This window comes from Lissotriton helveticus, chromosome 7, assembly GCF_964261635.1.
Source record: "Lissotriton helveticus chromosome 7, aLisHel1.1, whole genome shotgun sequence".
Classification (NCBI taxonomy): Eukaryota; Metazoa; Chordata; class Amphibia; order Caudata; family Salamandridae; genus Lissotriton; species Lissotriton helveticus.
Window position 1 is genome coordinate 262,209,242 of NC_136068.1, and position 26,811 is coordinate 262,236,052.

Genomic DNA, 26,811 nt, shown 5'->3' on the forward strand with positions numbered 1-26,811 from the left:
TCTTGAAGCATTTTGCTTTGTGTTGCATTTGTTTTGATCCGTTCTATGCTTTGGTTGGTCTGTACCTGGTTCTTGATCTTTCATTATGCTAACTCTCAATGCCTTCTTTTCTTTTCTCTGTATATTTTGATTTGTAAAAATGGGGAAGTTTTTCTCTAATTTTGTAGTTGATTGAACGGTGTGTTTTACCCTACCCTTTCTAGCACGTTTTCGTTGTCTTTTTGTAAGTTTAGTTGTTTTAGAGGAGTCCACGGAGCTCTGTGTAAATTCGACTTGCTGGTCCCTTGATTCTATTCCTTCCATTGTCAGTCACTTGTATCCCCATTGGCGTGTTCTTTCCTTTGAACTCGGCCTTACCCTCGTCTTCCCTTAGAGTTGCTCCTTTTTGTTTGTGGTTTGTTGTTAATTTCCGGCAGTTTTGCTAATTTATCTATTATTTTACCACAACCACAATTGAGCTGCTGGTTGCAGTTGTATGGCTGGGGTTCTGTGCGCTTTACCAGAGAGGTAATTGAGTCCAGCTTGGTGTAAATGCCTGCAATGTGACCAGCTATTAGATTTATAAGGTCAATCTGGACTTCCATTTTATCAGACTGCAAGTTTAAGACCCTGATTGCTTGTTCCAGTATGCACAATAGAGTGTTGCTCCATGGAATCATGTGCTGTTCTTCCGGAGAATTGCCAGTCTCCTTGGACTTATGGTCACTCCTGCTTGCAGAACAAATTGTTATCGGCGATGAAGAGTTTAGTTGGTTTATGTTTGTCAGGGAGATTCTTTCCTCCTGTGTTTTCATCAGTTTGTCAATCCTGCTGACCGATGCAATTGTAATTGGTGAAGACAAATTTAGTTGCTTTTTTTCCAAGGACATATCTCCTTCTTCCTGAGCGCCTATTTGTAGTTCTTTTCTCTGGGTCTGATTTGCTGGGGTGGATTCAAGCATTCCTGCTCTTCCTGGTGCGCCCTTCTCTTTACGATGTGATACGATGTTTCCTTTGATCGCTTCGTTCATGGATTCCTGATTTTGGATGTTTGTTTCTAGTATTTGCAGCATGTTTGCATCGTTTGATATTGAAAATGAGCTTGCCCAGACGTCATCCAGTTGCCTTTCCTAGTCTACTAGATTATTTATTGTTTCCTCCCTATGCTCTTTGCTGCACTCCTTTGAGTCTTTCCCTGGTAACTGGTTCGTGGACGTAGTAAAGCAGTGTATTTGTGCTGCTGCTGTGATCCATCTACTTGCTTGCCCTTCCATGATTGGTTTCTGTATATCTGAGGCAGTATTTTGTGTGTTGTGGGTGCTTGGCTGTCGCTCTATGGATGGAGGTCTTGTTTTTATGAGTGTGAGTGCACGTTTTTGCGGCTGCTCGACTGTCCCTAAATTAACGTCACCTTGGTTTGTCCTCTTAGCTGGTGCTATGGGACATGGTAGAAATGCTGTCTCTATAGTTGTTGCATAAATAGCGGCCATTGGGTCCTTTAGAAAGAAAGATTTCTGGATGCCGTTTTTTTTGCCCGCTCTAAGGGAACTTGTTTCCGGTGTTGGTGGTGTTGGTTCTGAGACTAGCCTCTCTCTGTGTCCGTGGGCCTTGCTTTTTATGCTTGTTTCTGGCCCTTGCACTGTGACGTTTTTTGTCTTACTTTTATTATTTTTGTTTTTGTTTTTGCGTGTGCTCGCCTGCCGAACGGTCCCAGACCTCATGTTTCTTTATTGCACGTTTGTTTTATTGGCTTGTTTCCCCTTGGGGGTGCCGCTGATATCCTTTGTTTAATCCTTTATTTTATTGCAGTTGGTGGTGGAGTTTTGTGTTGGGGTTGACTGTGGTTGATGGACCAATTTTTGCGGGTCTGCTGCACCACTGGTAACCCTTATTCTGTTGCAATTGGTGGTAAAACTTAGTGTTGACGCGACGCTGCAATTGTTGGATCGCTATTTCACGGATCAACTGCGCCAGGCGGTATTGCTTTTGTATTGCTTTTTGATGATGATGGCCTACTGTGTAAGATTACGCAGGTTCTTTAGATGCTCCCACTGCTTTTCCCTCTGCGTTCTGTGTCGCTAAGCCCCTGGCCCGGTGCACCTAGCGATTGCCCAATTCCCTCCTCACCTCACCTCGCCTCTCCTCTGATGAAACTGGGGGAGGGACTTACAGGGGAGTGCCGTCCGTTATTTGTGCTGAAATTGCTGTGATTATGACGTTTTCAGTGTCCTTTGCTACGCTATGCTCTTGCTCACTGTTTTGCTGGCAGTTTTGTTGACTGCCTCTCGCCAGTCCTCACCGGCCCTCACCCCACTCTGCTTAGGGCACCTCGCTTGGTTCCACTTTGTTCAGTCCCCCGCTCAAAGCACGCAGAGCGCGGAAGCCAAGTGAAAACGCCAGCGTTTTATTAGCAACTCCACAGCCTCCACAGCACCCGAGGCCTCCATTCGATCTGCTCTGCTCTGCTCTGCCCGGGGCACGGGGACTCTGGGCTCAGGTAGGGCACAGTATACTGGGAGCCAGCGCCTCCCCCAGGCCTCTCCTTCGCTCTGCTCCTAACACTGGGCTCCGAGCGTAGGCGGCTTCCTCTCCCCAGGCTCAACTGCCTCCACAGCTGAGAACCGAGGGTCAGGGTCGCGGCGCTGACATGCCCGCAGAGCACAACAGGGTGAGGCACTCCCCAGTAAATGCCTCAGCCTTAGCTGCCTCCACGCGCGGTGATGACTCTCCTCTCTCCTCTCTTCCCCTCCCTGCTCCCTGCGCCCGCTCTCTGGGCACGGCACCGCACCTCACCTCCGGGTTCTCCGGGGGCTTCGCTCCACTGATGAATGATGCCAAATGCCAGCGTTAGGGGCACAATGGTAGCAGCAGTGGCTCCTTGCTGTCCTCGCGGGTTTGCGACTTGCAGCTCTCAGCTTTATTGTGGTCCTTTGCGAGTCGCAGGTCACGGGTCGGGATGATGACCCCCCTCCACTCCCTAGCTAGTGCAGGAGCCGGTGCTGCCTTCAACCTTCGACCTCCCGCAAGCCTCCCGAAGTGGCTTTGCGGTTCAATACACAAGCCGCGATTCAATGTGGCTCGTGGAACTCGTCCCTCCGCCGCCTTTGCTGCCTGCAGCTCTCCCGCTCTCTCGCGCTGGAGCTCACACGAAAACCAGGACTGGGCACTCGATTAACTCCAACAAAGGGATTACATTACATCATTTGCTCATGCTACCACTTGAACATGAAAATACATTGGAATATCACAAGCTGTGTGGAGATGCTTGTTTTGAAGTCTCAAGTGTACTAAAAAATTAAACTTCTGATCATTGATGAGGTGAGATGACCTTTGTACATTTTAGAATGCAGCAGATTTTAAATACAGATTATGATGTTTTATTTGGAGGAAAACATGTAATTGTATTTGTCGAAGTACTACAACTTACTCCTGTGAAAGAACAACCAGTTTTTAACACACGTGTCCATAAAGACACTAGGAAATCTTTGGGAAGTATTGGAAATGTAAACATTTGGTCTCATTTTGAATATAAAGAACTTATTAAGAATATGCGACAAGCAAGTGATGAACATTATGGAAACATTCTTCAAGATGTAAGAATTGGTGTTTTGACAAAACATGGTAAAGAAGCTTAACAAAGTCTGCTACTAACAAACTTGTTTCGAAATGAATACATTGTACCTGAAATAATGTACAAAGAAATTGGAGAAAAGAACTCTAAAGTTTGCCTAATGCCAAAACTGCAAGAGTGTTCTACATTCAATCAAGAACCTTTGAAACTGGAAAAACAACCAATAGTGAAAATGGAAGCCATTGATAAAATGAAACACAAAGGAGTTACTATGCTTCTCTCTGAGAAATTACAGTCATAATTGGACTAGTTGGAAAAGGCTGTGTCTAAGACTGCAAGTTTAGAAAATACTTTATATGTATGTGAAAACTGTCAGGTAATTTTACTGCGTAATTTGAATGTAGAACAAGGTTTAGTAAATAGAGCAATGGGAAAAGTTGTTGATTTTGTTAATTATCAGAACAGAGGTGGAATTGAATTTTTGAAGATTAAATTTGATCAGATTGAAGAGTTAAAACAGATTGGTTGTAGTGCTGTTCGTTTTTTGCTTGTAAAAGACTTGTATGTTTGTAGAAAACAGTTTCCTCTTTCTTTAGCATATGCAGTGACCATTGATAAATCTCAAGGTTTAAGTGTAGACAGTGCTTTGGTAAACATTGGAAGTACAGTGTTTAAAGAGGGCATGGCATACGTTGCATTGTCATGAGTAAGAACATTATCTGGTTTGTATTTGATTGATTTTGATGAGAAAAAGATTAGTGCTGACGTAAATTGTGTAAAAGAAGATAATCGGTTAAGAAGCCTTTATGCTCCAAACTTAGGTGAATATCCTATATAGGAGAAACATGTAGTATGTCCAAATCGGAAATATGAAAAACATTCTAGTGTGATTCAAAAAAAGAAAACAATTCAAGACAATGATGAAGCTGCAAAGAAAATAAAAATGGATACTGTTGATGATATTGTAGGATACCAGTTAGAAAATAGTTCAGGTACCAACTACTATGCTAACGTAATTGTGAATGTTGTCTTTTATCTGGAAGATCATCATAAAATTATGGAAAATCGCAAAAATAGATTCTGTTCTTTACTAAATTATCTTTTTTAAATGTTGGTAACTAATAGAACTAAAATCCATACTTCTTTTGGCATTCGGCATCTTTGGATATATGTACTAGTTCTTCACAATTTACACTCAATATACAAGATGCACAAAACTTTCTTATGTTTATGCCTGCAGTATTGGGTGATGAAGCGATAGAAATTGAAAATTTGTTTGGACTAAGTTGCAGATGGGATCATAAATGTGAAGAGTAACCCTGGGCATAGTTTGCGTAGTAGTGCTACGCGAAGTGCACTTCGCACTATGCAAGCTACGCGTAGCTACGTGAACTGCGTAGTGCAGTAGGGAACATGCTGTTCGCAAAGTGCTGGATGCTTGTCGGCGCTGTGCAATCATTGCAAACCGCATCTTGCTCGGTGCAAGCGGTCATTTTCTGCCGCTCGAATAGATTTGTACTAGAGCAGCAGCTTTCTCAACGCGAACTGGTAGTTTCTCATCATGAGCATATGCGACCACTCGCAATGAGAAACCTGACCTCCCCACATTGAGAATCTTGCCGGGAGGATTATTTTCCACGCTCGCGATTGGTAACTTGATGTTGCTGATTGCGCATGAGGAAAAAGTCTCGCCAGGATGTTATTTTGCTCGATTGCAGTCGCCAACTTGACGTTGAAGACCACGAGCAAGCAAAAAATGTCCGCTACACTATGTGTTTTTGCACTGTGCTACATGCAATTCGCATAGTGCTTAGTTGCGCAAACTACGCATGCTCCACGAGCGTAGCGTAGTCCTACGTCCAGGGTTAGTGAAAAGTGTTCATTTTCTTCTACCATTGAAATAGACACTGAACTATTCATATACTTGACAATACCAGATGGTAAATCAGTGTATTTTAACCACTCTACTGCGCCCGCGATTTTGCGGAAGAACGGTACTTCCGCAAAACGGGCGAGGCCGTGTCGGCCATTGGCCGACGGCAGCACCAGCGAGGTAGCGTTGGCCCACGGCAGCATGGACAGGGTTAACAAATTTGTCAAATCAGCTAATCAAGATATGCTCTCATTGTCAATCAGAAATGTTGTCAACGTTATATATAGAAAGATTTTGAAAATATGTAATTTTAATGCTACAATGCTGTAGAGCAAATGGAGGAAAAATTTGTAGCAAGTCAACTGTCAATTTCAGGAAGAACTTTTAAAGCTGTGGCTATTATTTTCCATGATGTTCCTACTACAACATCTGGACACTATACTTTGTATTTAAAGTGCAAGAAAGGATGGACACATTGCAATGATGCCCATTTGGAATTCAAATGTAGGTTGACTTTTGAATTACCTGATTCATGTCTGATATTTTTGATGCCAAAGTTTTGAAAACATCACTCAGCCCATTAGGAAGATGTAAACAAAAATTAATTAGTTTATTTAGGATATTTTCAATGCAAATTGATTTGGAAACATTATTCAGCCTATTGGGAGGATTACTGTTTGGATTATTGTTTGTGCTAATTCTTATTATATTTGTAAAATTGTGTTGGAAAGAAATAGTTTATATATTTGATCTTTGTTTTATAAGCGATGTAAATGAGCATGTATATTTCAGAAATGTACTTCTGAGAAATAAATGATTTATTGTAGTTGAAGAATGTAATTTAGAAACTGTAGATAGGTAAACAGATACTTGTTGTAAATGTTTTCAACGCAGATTTGTTTTTTTTTTACAATCTCATTGATTTTATCTTTTTTCCCCGCTGGTATATGAAGATCTACTTTGAAATCACTGTATATGGTGAAATTCAGTAGAACTTGAGAATAGCAAAAAGGGAAACTGAATATGTTATGTAATTCTAAAATTATGTTGTGTTCTTAAAACTATAATATTATATGCAATAACAGTTTTTCTTCTTTTTTACAGAAAGTAATACTAAAGCTTGAAAAGATTTCAAATTCAGTTTACAATAAAACTACTGTAAAATAGTTTCAATGAGTTTGGTATCTACTTTAAAATAAAGAAGGTAAGATGAAATAATGTAATAACCATAATATTATGAAGTAATGTTTACAGTCACTTTTATTGCAGTCATCCATTTTTTCACTACCCATTCACTATTCCATTAGGCACTATTCCCACACTCCTGCCAACACTCATGCACTATCCATGCATTTCTCCAATCACTCCTTTAATTAACTACACATTACCCATGCACTCATACAATCACTTAGGCATGGACTCATACAATCACCCAGGTGCTTCTTATGCACTCCTCCAATCACCCAGAAACTACCCATGCACTCCTCATGTACCAAGGCATTACCCATGCACTGTTCCATGCACCCAGGCATTACCCATGCACTCCGCCAATCACATAAACATTACCCCTGCGCTCATGTAATTACTCAATTATTACCCATGCACTCCTTAAATCACCCCGGCAGTACCCATGCACTTGTCCAATTACCCAGACATTACTCATTCACTCTTCCAATCACCTAGACATTACCCCTGCACTCATACAATCACCCAGGCATTACCCATATACTCCTTCAATCACTCAAGCACTACATATGTACTCCTTCAATCACCCAGGCACTACCCATACACTTATGCAATCACCCAAGCACAACCTATGCACTCATGCAATAACCCAGAGACAACGTATGCAGTTATCTACTCATCCAGGCACTACCCTTGCATTCATGCAATCACCCAGGTACTACTCATGCACTCCTCCAATCACCAAGGAACTACCCATGCAGTCCTACATGCGCTCAGGCACTACCCATGAACTATTCATGCACCCAGGCATTACCCATGCACTCCTTCAATCACCCAGATATTATCCCTGCACTCATGCAATAACCCAATCACTTCCCATGCCCTCCTCCAATTATGCAGGTAGTACACATGTGTGCATGCAATCACACATGCACTACCCATGTACTTTTCTATATATTACACTTGCTGCAATTCATACAACACATAGATATGTGTTTTTTTTCCCCCCAAATCTTTTTTTAACCAATTAGGCAGTTCTAACAAGAACCATTTTTTTGCTTATTTTTTGTTTTATAATTTTTTTTTTTAACTCTTTTTTGTATTTTTTTTAAAATGAATAAACACCGGAAAAAAACTGAGAAAACTTTTGTCTAACATTTTGCAATTAAAACATCATTGCAAAAAACATTAATGGTACATTTTTGAAGCCAAAACAATTATGTCAACAGACTGCTCACCATAGCAAATACGTTGCTTGCATTTAATGCATCTTTGTTCTAGACCAGCAAACTCTGGTCTAATATCAGGTCCTCTGCTTGAAGTTGATGTACCAGCTGAGGTGCTAGGTCCTGTGTCGTTATCACCTTGCTGGGCTTGTTGTTCCAGCTCTTGTTGATATTGTTCATGTGCTAGCCGATGAGGTGCATGGTTTGGATTTGCTTGAACATCGATAAAGTACCGCACAAGTATTTTTTATCGGAGCCTGAGATATAAGTTGTTTGCAAACAGTGCAGGTCACCTTCCTCCCGTTGACCTTCTCTTCTCCAAGTGGAAAGGTGTAGAAAGCCCAGACGATACCCTCCTTTCTTGTTTTTCTTGTTTCCTCCAAGTCATCTTCTTCACCAAGGATGTCATCAGGTGGATTTGAAGATGCCATTCTCTTAGTTTTTTTCCCCCCAAAAAACACCCAAAAAATGCAAGAAGAGAAGTGAACACAAAAGGCATGTCTCCTTGCACGGTTGTTGGAATGAGAATTTTTGGTGGAGTGCTCTAACTTCTAGAATAAAAAGTTTCTTAACCAATGAAACGCTTTCTTTTGAAGTCACATGGGTTCGAGCACCCGGCGCGATTCCGAGAAAATACATTTAACAATAATATACCTTTATTGCAGTTACAAATATTTGATATTTAAAATTATGATGAATAATCTCTTGGTATAATATATATATTAAAGTTATATACATATACTTTTAAAATTTAAAGATTTGCAATGAATTCACGCACCTGGTGCGACCCCTAGAAATACATATGTGATGTTATTCTGGGCCAAGATCCACATATCCTTTGCATCCTGAACGTGCATCCTACACAACTTATCCAATATGGCGGCAACGTTTTTGGATTCGCACACCCACCGAGACAGGTACAAGATCAGTACTCAAATCCACTTTTTTTTTAAATGTATATTTATATTTTAGAAAATAGAAAACATTACATTATATTTAGAACAATTAAAAATCTAGAAAAAAGTATGTTTGGGACATTATACTTAGAAATGATCATTTAACAAACCTTCAATGGAAAAAACATAGGTTTCATGGACGTTATAGTTAGTAATTAGCATTTAAAAAACCTTAGAAATTCACTGAAAACAACATAGGTTTCAGGGACATTATAGTTAGTAATTAGCATTTAAAAAAACTTTGAAATTCACTAATAAATTCCTAGGTTTCAGGCACGTTATAGTTAGAAATTAGCATTTAAAAACCTTTGAAAATCACTGGAAAACAACACAGGTTTCAGCGACGTTATAGTTAGTAATTAGAATTTTAAAAACCTTAGAAATTCAATTAAAAAAACACAGGTTTCAGGGGCGGTATAGTTAGTTGGACATTTCACTCGTGCAAAGCCAGAGAAATTTGGACGTTATAGTTAGTTGAGCTAACTAAAATTTGCGCCCCCGCAATGAACTGCTGATGACGTCACATATTATATCATTCATGAAATGGTAAATGACATCACTGATGACATCACAAATTACATCACTGATGACATCACTGATGATATCATGCACGTGATAATCTGATGCACCTCCTCACACCCTAATATAACCTATGAGGCATCCACTTTAAAATACACACTACCATTGTCTAAACCATAGACACACCAATACCAGTTATTACATACCCACTCGCTGATTCCTAGGTCTATACATATACCCACTCATTCACCCATACAGTTACTTGTAGATGCAGATACTCAACAATACAGCATATAATATGCATTCATACACCTATACAGACACTAACACACCACCACTCATCCATAGAGTTACTCACACACCTAGTCAGTCCTGCAAAGAACCAATGACACTCTCATTTACTCTCCTATACAGTTATACACACACCACTTCACTTAGTCATACAGATACTAACGCATACTTACTCTCGTATACAATCACTGATACAAGCACACACTTTCCCATACAGCCATTCTCACAATCATTCACTCTCACATATAGTTATTTATATACTACAACACTTACAAATACTGCCTTTCTCATATGTAGTTACTCAAACATGTACCTCTGAGACATCCATTCACTAATAAACACACCCATACATACACTCACCTGCCCATACAGCCCTTCACAGATGTAGTCTTGAACCCACACACCCAGTGAATAAACCACTCACACAACTATGCACAGAGTCATATACACCCCACCCACCCACACAGACACGCAGGCACCCATACAGAAACCCAGACAGACAATCAATACCCCTTTATAGACACTCATGGAGCTACTCATCAACTCATGCAGCCGCTTACACACCAACTGACAGACTGATACAGACATACTCACAGTTTAGTCACTAACCCATGCATTCAGAAAGACATGTTTAATCATTCAGTTATACAGTCAGTCATGCACCTACTAAATCATCCATTCATTCATTCATCCATTCAGACACTCATACACCCACTCATTCTTAAATACACCTTGGCATTTATATAAACCATATTTAAACTTTACAGAAACACACAGTCACTGGATGATGTCATCAGTAATGTCATCAGTGATGTCATTTGAGATGTCATCGGTGATGTCACTGACCATGTCATGAATGATGCAATATGTGATGTCATCAGCAGTGCATTGCGGGGGCGTGAGTTATAGTTAGCTCAACTAACTTTAACTGATGAATTTCTCTGGATTTGTACGAGTGAAATGTCCAACTAACTATAACGTCCCTAAAACCTATGTTTTTTAGTGAATTTCAAAGGTTTTTCAATGCTAATTTCTAACTATAACATCCCTGAAACCTGTTGCTTTTTCATTGAATATATATATATATATATATATATATATGTACAAAATATCCAGCTCCCACAAAGAAAAACTCCGTGGAAAAAGGCACAGGCACAAAGTGGTTTCAGGATTCGGCATAAATTTATTGGATCATGTCGCCCTCAATCCCAGGTACAATAAACGTTTCAGCCTACACAGAGGCCTTTCTCAATCTCAATATATATATATATATGACAGGCCGGATGGCAGGCTGAACACGAGTGTGTCCTGGAAAGCTCTAGGGCGATTGTGGTTACATATATATATATATATATATATATATATATATATATATATATATATATATATATATATATATATATATATATATATATATATATATTCACTGAAAAAACCATAGGTTAGAGCCCATATATAGTTAGCTGGACATTTTATTGACATAAAACCAATGAAATTCCATATATAGTTAGTTGCACTAACTATATATCGCGCACCCGCAATCCACTGCTTATGATGTCACATATTACATCATTCATGACATGGTCAGTGACATCACTGATGACATCACTGATGACATCTCAAATGACATCACTGATGACATCACTGATGACATCTCAAATGACATCACTGATGACATCATGACACACCAATACCAATTACTACATACGCACTCACTGATTCCTACGTCTACACACACATTCACTCATTCACCCATACAATCACTCATACATACAGTCACTCATTATTACAACACTATCATATGCACTCATACACCTATGCAGACACTCACACACTGCCACTCATCCATGGAGTTACTCACACACCTAGTCAGTCCTGTAAAGAATCAATCACACTTCCATTTCCTCATCTATACAGTTAAACACAGAACACCATACTTCAGTGACATCACTGATGACATCACTGATGACATCTCAAATGACATCACTGATGACATCTCAAATGACATCACTGATGACATCATGACACACCAATACCAGTTACTACATACGCACTCACTGATTCCTACGTCTACACACACATTCACTCATTCACCCATACAATCACTCATACATACAGTCACTCATTATTACAACACTATCATATGCACTCATACACCTAGTCAGTCCTGTGAAGAATCAATCACACTTCGATTTCCTCATCTATACAGTTAAACACAGAACACCATACTTTTTCACACATATACTAACACATACTTACTCTCTTATACAATCACTGATACAAGTACACATTGATATGCACAGAGTCACACACCTCCCAGCCAGCCACACACACACTCAGTCTTCCATACATCCACTCATTCTTCAATATGTAAAACATATTTAAACTTTACAAAAACACACAGACACTAGATGATGTCATCAGTGATGTCATTTGAGATGTCATCAGTGATGTCATCAGTGATGTCATTTGAGATGTCATCAGTGATGTCATCAGGGATGTCACTGACCATGTCATGAATGATGTAATATGTGACATCATCAGCAGTGGATTGCGGGTGCGCGATATATAGTTAGTGCAACTAACTATATATGGAATTTCATTGGTTTTATGTCAATAAAATGTCCAGCTAACTATATATGGTCTCTAACCTATGGTTTTTTCAGTGAATTTTCAAGGTTTTTTAAATGCAAATTCCTAACTATATATGGTCTATAACCTATGGTTTTTTCAGTGAATAAATATAAATGCATGCATACATATACATATATGCATACATATGCATGTTATTTACATGAAAGTTTTAAAAACACTAATAAAAGCAAAGCTAAAAAGCCACCTCATTACAAACAGAATGGCTTTAACTTAAACGAGGGCGAGATCTATTGCATTTTCAATGCTTGTTTACTTTGGTTCTATCAAGAAGGCATTCAGATGTGTCACACATTTGCCATAAATTCTGAATGTTAGCACTCTAGTTGCTCATTAGATCACTGTAGTAAAGCTAGTGCTCACCAGGGAAGTCTGCTGCTAATCATGGTTTGCAGCCATTTTCCCGCATTTTTTATCCCGCAGACTTTCAGTCCGCATACCATTATCCCGCAAGGTCATTGACCTCGCATACCATTATCCCGCATTTTTTCAAAACGCATGTGCATTTATCGCGCATGCCTTTACAAAGAATTACGTTTTAAAGGCATGTATGGTAAATGCATTTGCGTTGTGAAAACCACGATGACGAGAGAGGTAAGTGGGTTTGTGTTAATTTTTTCGTGGGTTAGTGATTGTGTAGTGTAGTGTTGTGTAGTGTAGTGTTGTGTTAGTGTAGTGTAGAGTTGTGGTGGTTGTTTAGTGTAGGGTCATGCTGGGGGTAGTGTTTTAGGGTTTAGGGTTGTGTTGTAGTGTTTGCGTAGTGTAGGGTCATGCTGGGGCTAGTGTTTTAGGGTTTAGGGTAGTGTTGTAGTGTTTGCGTAGTGTAGGGTCATGCTGGGGGTAGTGTTTTAGGGTGTAGGGTAGTGTTGTAGTGTTTGCGTAGTGTAGGGTCATGCTGGGGGTAGTGTTTTAGGGTTTTGGGTAGTGTTGTAGTGTTTGCGTAGTGTAGGGTCATGCTGGGGGTAGTGTTTTAGGGTTTAGGGTAGTGTTTGCATAGTGTAGGGTCATGCTGGGGGGTAGTGTTTTAGGGTTTAGGGTAGTGTTGTAGTGTTTGCGTAGTGTAGGGTCATGCTGGGTGTAGTGTTTTAGGGTTTAGGGTAGTGTTGTAGTGTTTGCGTAGTGTAGGGTCATGCTGGGGGTAGTGTTTTAGGGTTTAGGGTAGTGTTGTAGTGTTTGCGTAGTGTAGGGTCATGCTGGGGTGTAGTGTTTTAGGGTTTAGGGTAGTGTTGTAGTGTTTGCGTAGTGTAGGGTCATGCTGGGGGTAGTGTTTTAGGGTTTAGGGTAGTGTTGTAGTGTTTGCGTAGTGTAGGGTCATGCTGGGGGTAGTGTTTTAGGGTTTAGGGTAGTGTTGTAGTGTTTGCGTAGTGTAGGGTCATGCTGGGGGTTGTGTTTTATGGTTTAGGGTAGTGTTGTAGTGTTTGCGTAGTGTAGGGTCATGCTGGGGGTAGTGTTTTAGGGTTTAGGGTAGTGTTGTAGTGTTTGCGTAGTGTAGGGTCATGCTGGGGGTAGTGTTTTAGGGTTTAGGGTAGTGTTGTAGTGTTTGCGTAGTGTAGGGTCATGCTGGGGTGTAGTGTTTTAGGGTTTTGGGTAGTGTTGTAGTGTTTGCGTAGTGTAGGGTCATGCTGGGGGTAGTGTTTTAGGGTTTAGGGTAGTGTTGTAGTGTTTGCGTAGTGTAGGGTCATGCTGGGGGTAGTGTTTTAGGGTTTAGGTCAGTGTTGTAGTGTTTGCGTAGTGTAGGGTCATGCTGGGGGTAGTGTTTTAGGGTTTAGGGTAGTGTTGTAGTGTTTGCGTAGTGTAGGGTCATGCTGGGGTGTAGTGTTTTAGGGTTTTGGGTAGTGTTGTAGTGTTTGCGTAGTGTAGGGTCATGCTGGGGGTAGTGTTTTAGGGTTTAGGGTAGTGTTGTAATGTTTGCGTAGTGTAGGGTCATGCTGGGGGTAGTGTTTTAGGGTTTAGGGTAGTGTTTTAGTGTTTGTGTAGTGTAGGGTCATGCTGGGGTGTACTGTTTTAGGGTTTTGGGTAGTGTTGTAGTGTTTGCGTAGTGTAGGGTCATGCTGGGGGTAGTGTTTTAGGGTTTAGGTTAGTGTTGTAGTGTTTGCGTAGTGTAGGGTCATGCTGGGGGTAGTGTTTTAGGGTTTAGGGTAGTGTTGTAGTGTTTGTGTAGTGTAGGGTCATGCTGGGGGTAGTGTTTTAGGGTTTAGGGTAGTGTTGTAGTGTTTGCGTAGTGTAGGGTCATGCTGGGGTGTAGTGTTTTAGGGTTTTGCGTAGTGTTGTAGTGTTTGCGTAGTGTAGGGTCATGCTGGGGCTAGTGTTTTAGGGTTTAGGGTAGTGTTGTAGTGTTTGCGTAGTGTAGGGTCATGCTGGGGTGTAGTGTTTTAGGGTTTAGGGTTGTGTTGTAGTGTTTGTGTAGTGTAGGGTCATGCTGGGGGTAGTGTTTTAGGGTTTAGGGTAGTGTTGTAGTGTTTGTGTAGTGTAGGGTCATGCTGGGGGTAGTGTTTTAGGGTTTAGGGTTGTGTTGTAGTGTTTGTGTAGTGTAGGGTCATGCTGGGGGTAGTGTTTTAGGGTTTAGGGTAGTGTTGTAGTGTTTGCGTAGTGTAGGGTCATGCTGGGGTGTAGTGTTTTAGGGTTTTGGGTAGTGTTGTAGTGTTTGCGTAGTGTAGGGTCATGCTGGGGGTAGTGTTTTAGGGTTTAGGGTAGTGTTGTAGTGTTTGTGTAGTGTAGGGTCATGCTGGGGGTAGTGTTTTAGGGTTTAGGGTAGTGTTGTAATGTTTGTGTAGTGTAGGGTCATGCTGGGGGTAGTGTTTTAGGGTTTAGGGTAGTTTAGTTGTTTAGTGTATGCTAAAGGCATATTCGTTCTAAAAGTTTTCGTTATTTTAATTTGCGGCCTAATAGTACATGCAGGATTTTTTTTGCGGACTGATGGTATGCGGGATTTCGTCATATATTCGCTAATCATACTTTCTATGGCAAAATGAACCCCCTCATTTTGTTCCTTTTTAAATTAAATGTTTTAAGAGTTACCACTTTATTCCAATCAAGATGGCTTCAGGTGTGCCATACCTTTGTAATAAGTAGGACTGTTAGCACTCTAGTTGTTCTTTAGAACACTCTGGGACATTCTGTCATTGGGCTATAGTTGGGCTACATCTGGCTGATGTTTGGGCTACATTTGTTTTTTTTTGTCTCTGGTGGCCATCTTTGGGCTACATTGGGCTACATTGGGCTACATTGGGCTACATTTGGGCTCCAACATATATATAGCCCAATGTAGCCCAATATATATTTTTCAAAGTTAATTTTCGTAAAAACCACAGGAGCCTATATCTTGAGACATAGCAAAGGCACATCGGGCTACCAGTCCCTACAATTTTGCCAAGTTTGGTGTAAATCCATTCAGCCGTTCGGGCTAAAAGTGAGGCCAACCGCCCTATGGAAAATTGCATGGGAAAAACACATTTTGGGACCCCCCTTTTTTCTCGGCCCCCCCCCTTGACGAAACCCCCCCAAATTTTCAGGGGCTGCTCAGAAACAAAATGTTCAATTTTCCTGAAAATTTCAGCCAATTCTGTCCTCAAACGCCAAAGTTATTCGACATAGAATTTTCAAAAATCCCATGGGAAAAAAATCCTAACTATATATACCTACTGGCTATCGCCAGTAGGTAATATATATATATATCTATATCTATATATATATATATATATATATATATATATATATATATATATATATATATATATATATATATATATATATATATATATATATATATATATATATATATATATATATATATATATATATATATATATATATATATATATATGTATATATATATATACATACACACAATAAAGTTCCTGTCCTGCCAAATCCTTGGCAGCACCACCAGGCATGCACCTCTTCATGACCTCTTCACGACCTCCAAATATTACGGTGAGCAGTGCAAATATTTATTCATCCGATAACATCCATAACTTGATCGAGCATAGTGCCCACCATGACGCGTTTCGCTCGCAGACGCGAGCTTGATCACATGACGCGCTAAGACGCAGGAAACAATAAATACAAAAGTGCGCACAAATTACTCTAGAAAATGCAATGTTATGCTCATAAGACTAGAAAACAGACTGATGGAATCACAATACATCTGATACATTATGGGATAAAATCAGTTAAAATTCACGATGTGCAAAATGGAGAAACATTAAAAAGATAGAATTGCCAATGTGACTTAAAAGAATACAAAAATAGTAATCAAGGGGAATGCATGATGTGAGAATAAAAAAACAGATACTTGATCTATACAGGGCTCAAATGCAGTCAGTAATCACAATTGGATCATCAATCGAGTAAATCCTGGAAAAACACGTTTTTTTAAATAGAAAAATATGTACAAACATTCACATAAATGTGATGATTTCAAAACCCAAACAAAGCTTCACATTTTAGATCAATTGGTGCTGTTACAAAATGACCCATGTGGGTGATGATTGATAGTCAGATAGGTGCCATTGTAGTGTAGTGGAAACAAACTTACCACTCACTGCTATAATTAAAGTGTATATATATATATATATATATATATATATATATATATATATATATATATATATATATATATATTACCTACTGGCGGTCGCCAGTAGGTATATATAGTTAGGATTTTTTCTCTATGGGATTTTTGAAAATTCTATGTCTAATAACTTTGGCGTTTGTGGACGGAATTGGCTGAAATTTTCAGGAAAATGGCACATTTTGTTTCTGAGCAGCCCTTGAAAATTTGGGGGGGGTTCGTCAAGGGGGGGCCGAGAAAAAAGGGGGGTCCCAAAACGTGTTTTTAACATTGAGTTTTCCATAGGGCGGTTGGCCTCACTTTTAGCCCGAACGGCTGAATGGATTTGCACGAAACTTGGCAAAATTGTAGGGACTGGTAGCCCGATGTGCCTTTTGTAGGTCTCAATATATGTGCTCCAGTGGATTTTGAGAAATTAACGTTTAAAAAAAGATATATATCTGTAACAGCGGACCAGGCAGCGCTCCGGTTCGCGTACTTTACGCGCAACGGAGCTTTGTGAAGCGAAGCTGATTGGTTCTCCGGCGTCTGTCAACATTCCAAAAAGTCCGTAGCGGCCGCCATCTTGTCTCTCGGTAGGATCGAGAGACAAGAGGAGGTCAAAACAAAGGGGGAAATAACTATAAGGGGGCATAGTAGATCCTCGCTGACCCCCTAGGTTTGATGTGGAGGTTTTAAAAGGGCCCCGCGGGGCAAAAAAAAATAATAATAATAATAATCGAACGGCTGAATGGATTTGCACGAAACTTGGCAAAATATTAGGGACTGGTAGCCCGATGTGCCTTTGCTAGGTCTCAATATATGTGCTCCAGTGGATTTTGAGAAATTAACGTTCAAAAAAAGATATATATCTGTAACAGCGCTCCGCTTCGCGTAACGGAGGTTTGCGAAGCTGATTGGTCATTCTGTCACTGGGCTATAGTTGGGCTACATCTGGCTGATATTTGGGCTACATTTGTTTTTTTGTGTGTCTGGCGGCCATCTTTGGGCTACATTGGGCTACATTGGGCTTCATTGGGCTACATTGGGCTACATTTGGGCTCCAACATATATATAGGCCAATGTAGCCCAATATATATTTTTCAAAGTTAATTTTCGTAAAAACCACTGGAGCATATATCTTGAGACATAGCAAAGGCACATCGGGCTACCAGTCCCTACAATTTTGCCAAGTTTCGTGGAAATCCATTCAGCCGTTCGAGCTAAAAGTGAGTCCAACCGCCCTATGGAAATGAAGGAAATGAATGGGTAATTTGTAATTAGCAAATAGCTAATCGCAAACTAGGAATGGTAAAGAATCGCTATTTATTCCTTAAAGTTCGCTATTTAGGAAATGCAAAAAACTTTGATGATACATATGGCGGTTCATCTCTAACAAGATAAGAAGCATAGGGATACATTTATGATGACTGGCGCATCACCAGGGATGTGTTAGTCATTCTGTGCCGCTGTTCCGTCACCTATGGTGTGCTGCATTTACAATGCGGCGCATCATGGGGCAAAAACAGCACAGATGCGTGATGTATCTGTGCCGTAAAGGTGGCGCATTGCTGGAGTTGTATTGCAAGTGTGATGAAGCTCCAGCAAGGGTCGGGGGTGCCCCTGTCGCAGGGTTTCTGTTCTCACACAGAACTGTGGACAGAGGATTGGAACCTCGGCGAATTAGGGTGTCCCAAAACTCACGTTAGTAATCAAAAACTCCTTAGCAAGCTAGGTACAGTGTCACATTGGATATAACAAACTCTCAATGTTTAGACAATCCAGAATATGAACTTATAGTACCTCAGGATACGTGGAACTCATGAACAGTCGGTCGTTATATATTTCTTAGAAACCAGAACATGGAGTTAAGAAGAACACATGTGTATTTGAAATGTTTATTTACTAATGCCGTCTTCTCAGGCGTAGTATCTTAGATAATAGAAGTACACATATTATCAGTAGCAAAATTACCAGCATAGTTACTAGTACATAAAAAGCGAATGGTGACAGTATGTTAACATGCAGTAAATAAGAGTTAGCAACACTTATAAGCAGCCGCGGGCCGTGGAGGGAGTTACAGTGGGGCAGGGAGGCGGGGAGGGGGAGGGGCAAGGTAGAGAGGGCTCCACCCTGCTTCTCCCCCTCCCCGCCTCCCTGCCCCACCGTAACTCCCTCCACGGCCCGCGTTTGCTTATATCTCACCCTCCCTAATACACATATTATATTATTTGCTAAGAAGGTCTCTTTGTGTTGGTTTAGGGCGTGCCCATACTTTAGTGTCTTAGATTTGAAGGAATCACATCAGCATACACCAGCTCTCTCTTCATGTGAACCGCATCAACTGTTGTGTATGTGTGTTCGGCAAAGCAATATAAAACTCGCCTCATGCCCAGAATTGGCAGAAGTTGCACTTATGTTATGAGTATGAAGTCGTGGAGATCAGACCTCATAACAATTCTGTATCGTGTTGTTCTTGAAACTTTAGCACTCGCTGTACAGATATAGTTTAACAAGCAAAGCAGATAGTAGAGCAATAACATATTATTCTCATGTAAACCACGATGAACTACTAGGTGGAAAGCTAAAGCAACAACTAAGTGTCGTGTGCAGAAGTTGCAAAAAAGGAAAAATGGCGTTTAAACCGGTAATGAGCCCATGCTAACTTAACACGGTGTAAAGATATCCAGGACCTAGATGACACCTCCCCATGATCCGGAAACGAACTGAATAAGATAATAGAAGTGCCATCTCATGAGAGCAGATTGCAAGTTTATATGTGGACGGTCCGCAAGGTAAAGCATTAAAAACTAGGAAAATTTAATGCTAAAGAAAAATAAAACAGCCAAGTACTTTATCGAGTCTTAAGCCAATAGGCAAGGTAAATAATAAAAACTTGACAAATAAGTCAATGAATTGTCAATGAAATGCTAGTACTCAGCATATCAAACATGAAAAAGGTCTATGACATAACTGTGTATGCAAAATAAGCTGCAACAGCCTCCAATAGGAAGTCACCGTCTTCATCCGAAAACAGTTCAGCCATCCAATTTAAAAGCGGAAAAGAACATACGTGCTCTCCCAGCACCGGATCCTTTATCACCATCAGAGGACAGCTCGGTGGGTTTTCAAGAAAGCTCTGTTCCAAGAAAGACTGTGCTGCCGCCAGTAAATTCCAGGGACCAAGTAGTCCATGCATCAATGCCACAGCCATAATCCTTTCGCCAGGACAAACCAACTCGTGAGTAATGATAGGAGTCATCAGCTGATTAAAGTCGACGTCAGGAGAAACCGGTCCGCAGAGACACAAATCAATGGCCCAATCGAAATCACAGGTCAGGCAGTGAAATACAGGCTGGACACAGGTGAAGTAGGAGAATCGAAAAGATAATCCATATGCCGTGCTTAATATCGCCAACGGCATTGTGCCATAATATTCTAGCATGCGATTGCGGAACAGTGTCAGCAGCTGCAGGGTGGGAGGTTGCATAGGAGGGACATCCATATTTAAAAATGTAAAAAAGCACAAGAGCGTCCGCTGGTAATGCAAGTAAAAATGCCAATCCACGAACCGGAGTGGAGAAAATGGAATGAAAGGAAGCAGGGATGACTCCAAAGATTTTCTCAAATGAAGTCACGAGACCACTGGTAACAACTTTAAAAAAGTGCGCCAGGGTCTTTGTGGAGGATGCGTTAAAGATAGTCGGAACCATCTTGCTGAAATTGAAAGGCAAATCTGAATTAAAAGTATTCCTTTTATCGTAACAGTAAGTGAACAGGTTATTTGCTGCAGAAATGTTCTATTTCCTCCCACACATGAACATAGGGAGTTTTCAATCTGGCCACAAATACCAACCTTGGGACAGATTTCAACGGCATGGCAAGAATAAGAGCTCTTTTGTCTCAGAGAGAGGTGGCCTTGAGTTCGGCCCGTGAAACTTTCGTGCTTCACATAGCGAACACCCGTACAGAGGTGCAGACCCTTTTCAATTAACTCAGAACAATCTTCATTATTGAGCATCAAATAACTACCATTTTCCAACAACTTGAACGTGGGGATGATAGCAGGAACTGGCGTGCCTTGCAACACGCAAGCCATATTTGGTCGGTGTTTGTTGCATGAACCGTGTAACTGTATGTGCCTACACATTAGTGAATGATCTGGCGTCTCAGTGCATTCCTCTCCATTCAGATAAACTTCTTGATCATCTTTGAAACATCTGTATGTGTATGGAAGCGACCAGACCTCATGAAGAAAAGCACTACCTAAAGGTTCATAACGACCTATTGGTATATATTTCATACAATTTGAAAACTTATATAAAGCAAAAGGCAGCGTTATTAAACCATGGATAAGGCACGTTGCCAAAAAACCCGCAATCCTCTGCTGATGATGTCACTGAGCATGTCATGAATGATGTAATATGTGACATCATCAGCAGTGGATTACGGGTAATAGTATCTCTAGTTTACTCCCCTATAGCTGTCTTTCTTTTAACATAAGTGTCTGTTTCCTTCCCTTATACTTACTGTTTTTGGTTCGCTTCTAGTTCGCGTACCGGCGAGCGAACTGGGAAGCGAACTAAGAGAAATAGAGGTTGGCACAGTTCCAAATATTGTACCAATTTTTTAATAACGGGGAGGTAGTTCTGAAAAGAACTTTTTTTTTTATTGTTTTTGTTGTTTTATATTTTTTTTATTATTTTTCGGAACATTTTTTTACTTTTTTTGAATTTTTCTGAAGTTTTATATTTTTTTGGGTTTTTCTTGGAGGGGGCAATGAAAACGATTCATTGTAAAGGGCTCAACAGGAGCAACAAAACAAAAAAAGAAGTATTTATTATTTTGGGCGTTTCGTACAAACTTGCATATGATAGTCAATAGCTCTGTTGATCAGAGTGATGCTTTTTTCTCCGTAGGAAATGAATCCATCGCAAAATACGCAGGTGTGTTTTACTTCACCAAATTTCATTTGTATATTTGGCACCATCTCCCTGCCCTCTGGTCCCGTTACTTCCGGTACAACAGATCTTCTGGCCATAATAGAGAGATTATCTAGGTCGTTCCGAAACTGTGCAGCACTCTAGTTGTTAGGATGCCACCTAGTCATATGGCGATGCATTGTGTAGTTTCCGAAACTGTATTTTTTCTCGGTTCCTCTGGACAGTCTATCTTGACATATAAGGCAAGTTACGTATCTTGCATTTACTTTTTTCTGACCTTTGGGAATTTTAAAAAATTGCCAAATGAAGTTTTCTTTCCGGTGAGACGTCCTGGGCTGCTCAGGCAAAAACTGCCTCTCTTCGTGCTCGTCGTCCTGTTCCTCTTCTTCTTCTTCTTGTTGAATTATAACTTGAGCAGGTGGTCCACTCTTCCTTGGATGTGGTGGAGGTGGTGGGGAAGCACCAGCTGAAGCTACTAAAGAAGCCATTGCTCAGTGATCACAAAGGGTCTTTCTCTCACAATGATGAAAGTCAGAGTGAGGAAAGAAGGAGGGATTTTCATCATTTGGGAAAAACAAGAGTTCTCAACCAATCAAAAGTGTTCATTTTAGATTATATGACCTAGTCTTACATCATTAGGAAACCAAAAGTGAAATGAACCAATGAAAAGTGTTATTACCAAGTCACATGACTTGCTGTGTTTACGTTAAGCGCTTTGCAGGGCCTCCCGGTTTGCTTCCAGAAACCTGCGCTTTGCGACTCGCTTCGCGTACCAGTTCGCTAACGTAGCACGTCATATGACGTATCACGCGACAACGTGAAACGTCATGCGGACGGGAGGCGTCACGGTGTTGTTTTCTAACGCGGCACTTGCGGTAAAGAAACGTTTACCGGCTCGCGGTCTATTTCGCGGCATCAAGGTCAGCTAACGGGAAGCTTCCCGATTCGCGAAGCGGGAACGAAGAAAAAAAAATATAAAAAAAAAAAATTATTCATAAACATATAAAATATATTTTTGGATTTAAAGAAGAATACATTTTACAGCTACAGATATTAGCTGTTAAAAACCAATGAAATTCACAGAAAAAACCATAGGTTATAGACCATATATAGTTAGGAATTAGCATTTACAAAACCTTGAAAATTCACTGAAAAAACCACAGGTTATAGACCATATATAGTTAGGAATTAGCATTTAGAAAACCTTATTTTACTCACACAAAACCATTGAAATTCCATATATAGTTAGTTGCACTAACTATATATCGTGCACCCGCAATCCACTGCTGATGATGTCACATATTACATCATTCATGACATGGTCAGTGACATCACTGATGACATCACTGATGACATCTCAAATGACATCACTGATGACATCACTGATGACATCTCATTTGACATCAATGACCACATCACTGATGATATCATTCATGTGACAATACAATGCATCTCCTCACATTTTAATATAACCTCTGTTTCACCCAGTGTTAAAAAGAGAGTATAATTTTTGAAACCATTGACACACCAATACTAGTTACTACATACGCACTCACTGATTGCTACGTCTACACACACCTTCACTCATTCACCCATACAATCATTCATACATACAATCACTCATCTTTACAACACTATCATATGCACTCATACACCTATACAGACACTCACAGTCTGCCACTCATCCATGGAGTTACTCACACACCTAGTCAGTCCTGTAAAGAATCAATGACACTTCCATTTTCTTGTCTATACAGTTAAACATAGAGCACCTTACATTTTCAAACATATACTAACACATACTTACCTTCTTATACAATCATTGATACAAGTACAGATTGATCTGCACAGAGTCACACACCTCCCAGCTAGCCACACACACACTCAGTCTCCCATACAAATACTTGGGCAATCAATCAATAACCCATATAGTTACTCATATAGCTACTGATCAACACATGCAGCAGTTTACAGAACAACAGACATAATGATGCACAAATTAAGACCGTTTAGTCACTAACCCATGCAGTCAGTGAGACACATTTAATCACTCACTCATACAGTCAGTCATGCACCTACTAAATCCTTCGTCCAGACACTTACACATCCACTCATTCTTCAATATGTAAGACATATTTAAACTTTATAGAAACACACAGTCACTGGATGATGTCATCAGTGATCTCATCAGTGATGTCATTTGAGATGTCATCAGTGATGTCATCAGTGATGTCACTGACCATGTCATGAATGATGTAATATGTGACATCATCAGCAGTGGATTGCGGGTGCACGATATATAGTTAGTGCAACTAACTATATATGGAATTTCAATGGTTTTGTGTGAGTAAAATAAGGTTTTCTAAATGCTAATTCCTAACTATATATGGTCTATAACCTGTGGTTTTTTCAGTGAATTTTCAAGGTTTTGTAAATGCTAATTCCTAACTATATATGGTCTATAACCTATGGTTTTTTCTGTGAATATATATATATATATATTATATAGTTATTGCTAGGACCCAGGGGCTAGATGTAGCAAGCCAAATTGCGATCACAAACGCTGAAATTTGCAGAATTTCAGCATTTGCAATCGCAATTCAGCTGTGCGCAATGTAGGAAGGCAAATATCTACTCGCAAGCATTTAGAGAATCACTATTTGTGATTCCATAAATGATATGCTAGTAGGCATCACAAATTGCGATATTGCCTTAAGGAATCGCAAATTACCACCAACTTCAAGTTGATGGTAATTTGCGATTCCCTTTAAAAAAGCAGACATGCACATTTTAAGGGTGCAACAGGGTGTCCTTTTCAAACCCTTGCACCCTTGACATTTTGCGCGCAATTCGCTAGTACCTATTGGGTATTCGCAAATTGCGTGCACAATTCCCATTCATTCCTATAGGCCTCTAGGCCCATAGGAATGAATGGGAAGGTATTCCTTGATTGCGAATCACAATTTGCAATTAAGGAATATTCAAGAATCACAAACATTATTATGATTCCTACATACATTCCATTTTGCGAGTCCTTAATAGCGATTCGCTAAAAATCGCTATTAAGGACTCGCAAAATTGATCTTACCTACATCTGGCCCTAATTTCCATTGGAAATGCATTTTTTGACTTGGCTATAACTATGGTGTTGGTTGATCAATCTGCATGAAATTTTCTCAGAAAAGTGTCTTGTGGGTGCTATTGTTATGGAAAGTCTGGAGTTAACCATGAAGTGGGGACTGAGAGTTTGGGGTGCGAAATAAGGTTGCGTTTGTGCTATTCATTTCCATAGGAACCTTTAGCCACACATACAGCGTGAACGTCTGTAGAGACCTACACCAAATTTGGCGTGGAGGTAGATGTTGTTTCAAGGAAGGGCCTTTTGCTTATTTGGTGTAAATCGGTTCAGTAGTTGTTGAGAAATCTAAGGTTACAATTATTGTGATATCTCTGGCTGCGGATATTTCACAGTGGTTTTGCAATGAATTGCGCATGCACGCGCCAAAGAGACTGCTCTGATTGTCTGGGTGCAATCTGAATAGAAAGTTGCAGCAACCATTTTATCTATCGGGAATGGTTCCTGGGGCTCAAAATCTGTGTGAAAGACCACATAAGGGGTCAGGGTGGAGCTACTCTGACCCCATGTTTGAGAAATGGGGGTGTAAGTGACCCAAGTAATGTGTCCAAAATAGATTTTTTTAATTGTGTGTGATATTCTTGGTGATGCCACGACTGCCAGCGTGGCTCCCATCTACTATCGCAGAGACATCGCAACTATCAAAGTTGTCATGAATATTTGTGAAAAAATAAAAAAAAATCAATGAATCATTAAAATGAATTATTAGAGAGATATTGAGATATTGATAAATGTTTTTATAGAGTTATTTATATAGTGAGTTATCTACTGCGATGGTTAGAATTAACTATATAGTTTTTTTATGTGGTGGTGGCTATTGAATTCCTGCTTTTGCTTTCTGCTTTCGTGACTGCAGGGATCACGATTAACAATGTCATTGCGATCTCCCACCTCACTGTGAAAACAGAAAATACGTTTTAGAGATGGTTGTTCTAGAAATACACTAGAAAAATATGAGTTTGATGTGTCCCCTACATATGAGTAATAAACCCCTAGTGTGCAAAATACTGTAATATGTGTGCATATATGAGTTTTTCACTTTATGGAAAAGGTGCGATCATCAAGGTTCACGTAATCACAATGTCAAGAATAACAGTGAAAACAGAAAAAAGGTCTGAAAGATGGTTAATAAAGAAACTTAGTACAAACATTTGAGTTTAAACATGCTTTGAAAGAAGTATGTATATAGTAATATGTGTAGGGTAATATTCAGAGTGGCTTTGGTTTACATATTATTTATTTATGTGTTGGTAGCCTTGAATGTCTGCTTTTGTTTTCCGTTTTTGCGACATGTCCGTGGGGATTGCTATTACCGATGTCATTGCAGTCTCCAAGTCACTGTGAAAATGGGAAATAGGTTTTAGAGATCATTTTCATTTAGACTCTAGAAAAACATGACTGTAGAGGCTACTGTAAGAAACCCCTAGTATGTAAAATACTGTAATATGTGTAGATATATGTGTTTACACTTTATGGAAAAAGGAGCAATCATCTCAGTTAACGTCATTGTGACGTCCCGAATAATGACAAACACTGAAAATAGGTCTGAAAGATGTTTTTTAAAGAAACTTAGTACAAAACATAAGAGTTTAAAAATGCTATGAAAGAAGTATGTATATAGTAATATGTGTAGGGCAATGTTCAAATGGATTTTTTTACAAATTATTTTTGGATGTGTGGGTGGTCATTGAATGCTTGCTTTTGTTTCACGTTTTCGCAAGTTGTCCGCAAGAATCGCAACGTCGTCGTGAAGGTCCCAAAAAACGAAAGAAGCAAAAACCTTTAGAAAAAAACTTCACAATACTTTGGATAACAGGGGGGCTCTGACAAGAGCTGTTGCATTGGTTGTGTGTACATGGTTGCTAAACATAAGTCCGGATTCTGGATGCAGAGTTTCAGGTTACTTAGAAACACCCAGTTGATGTTGT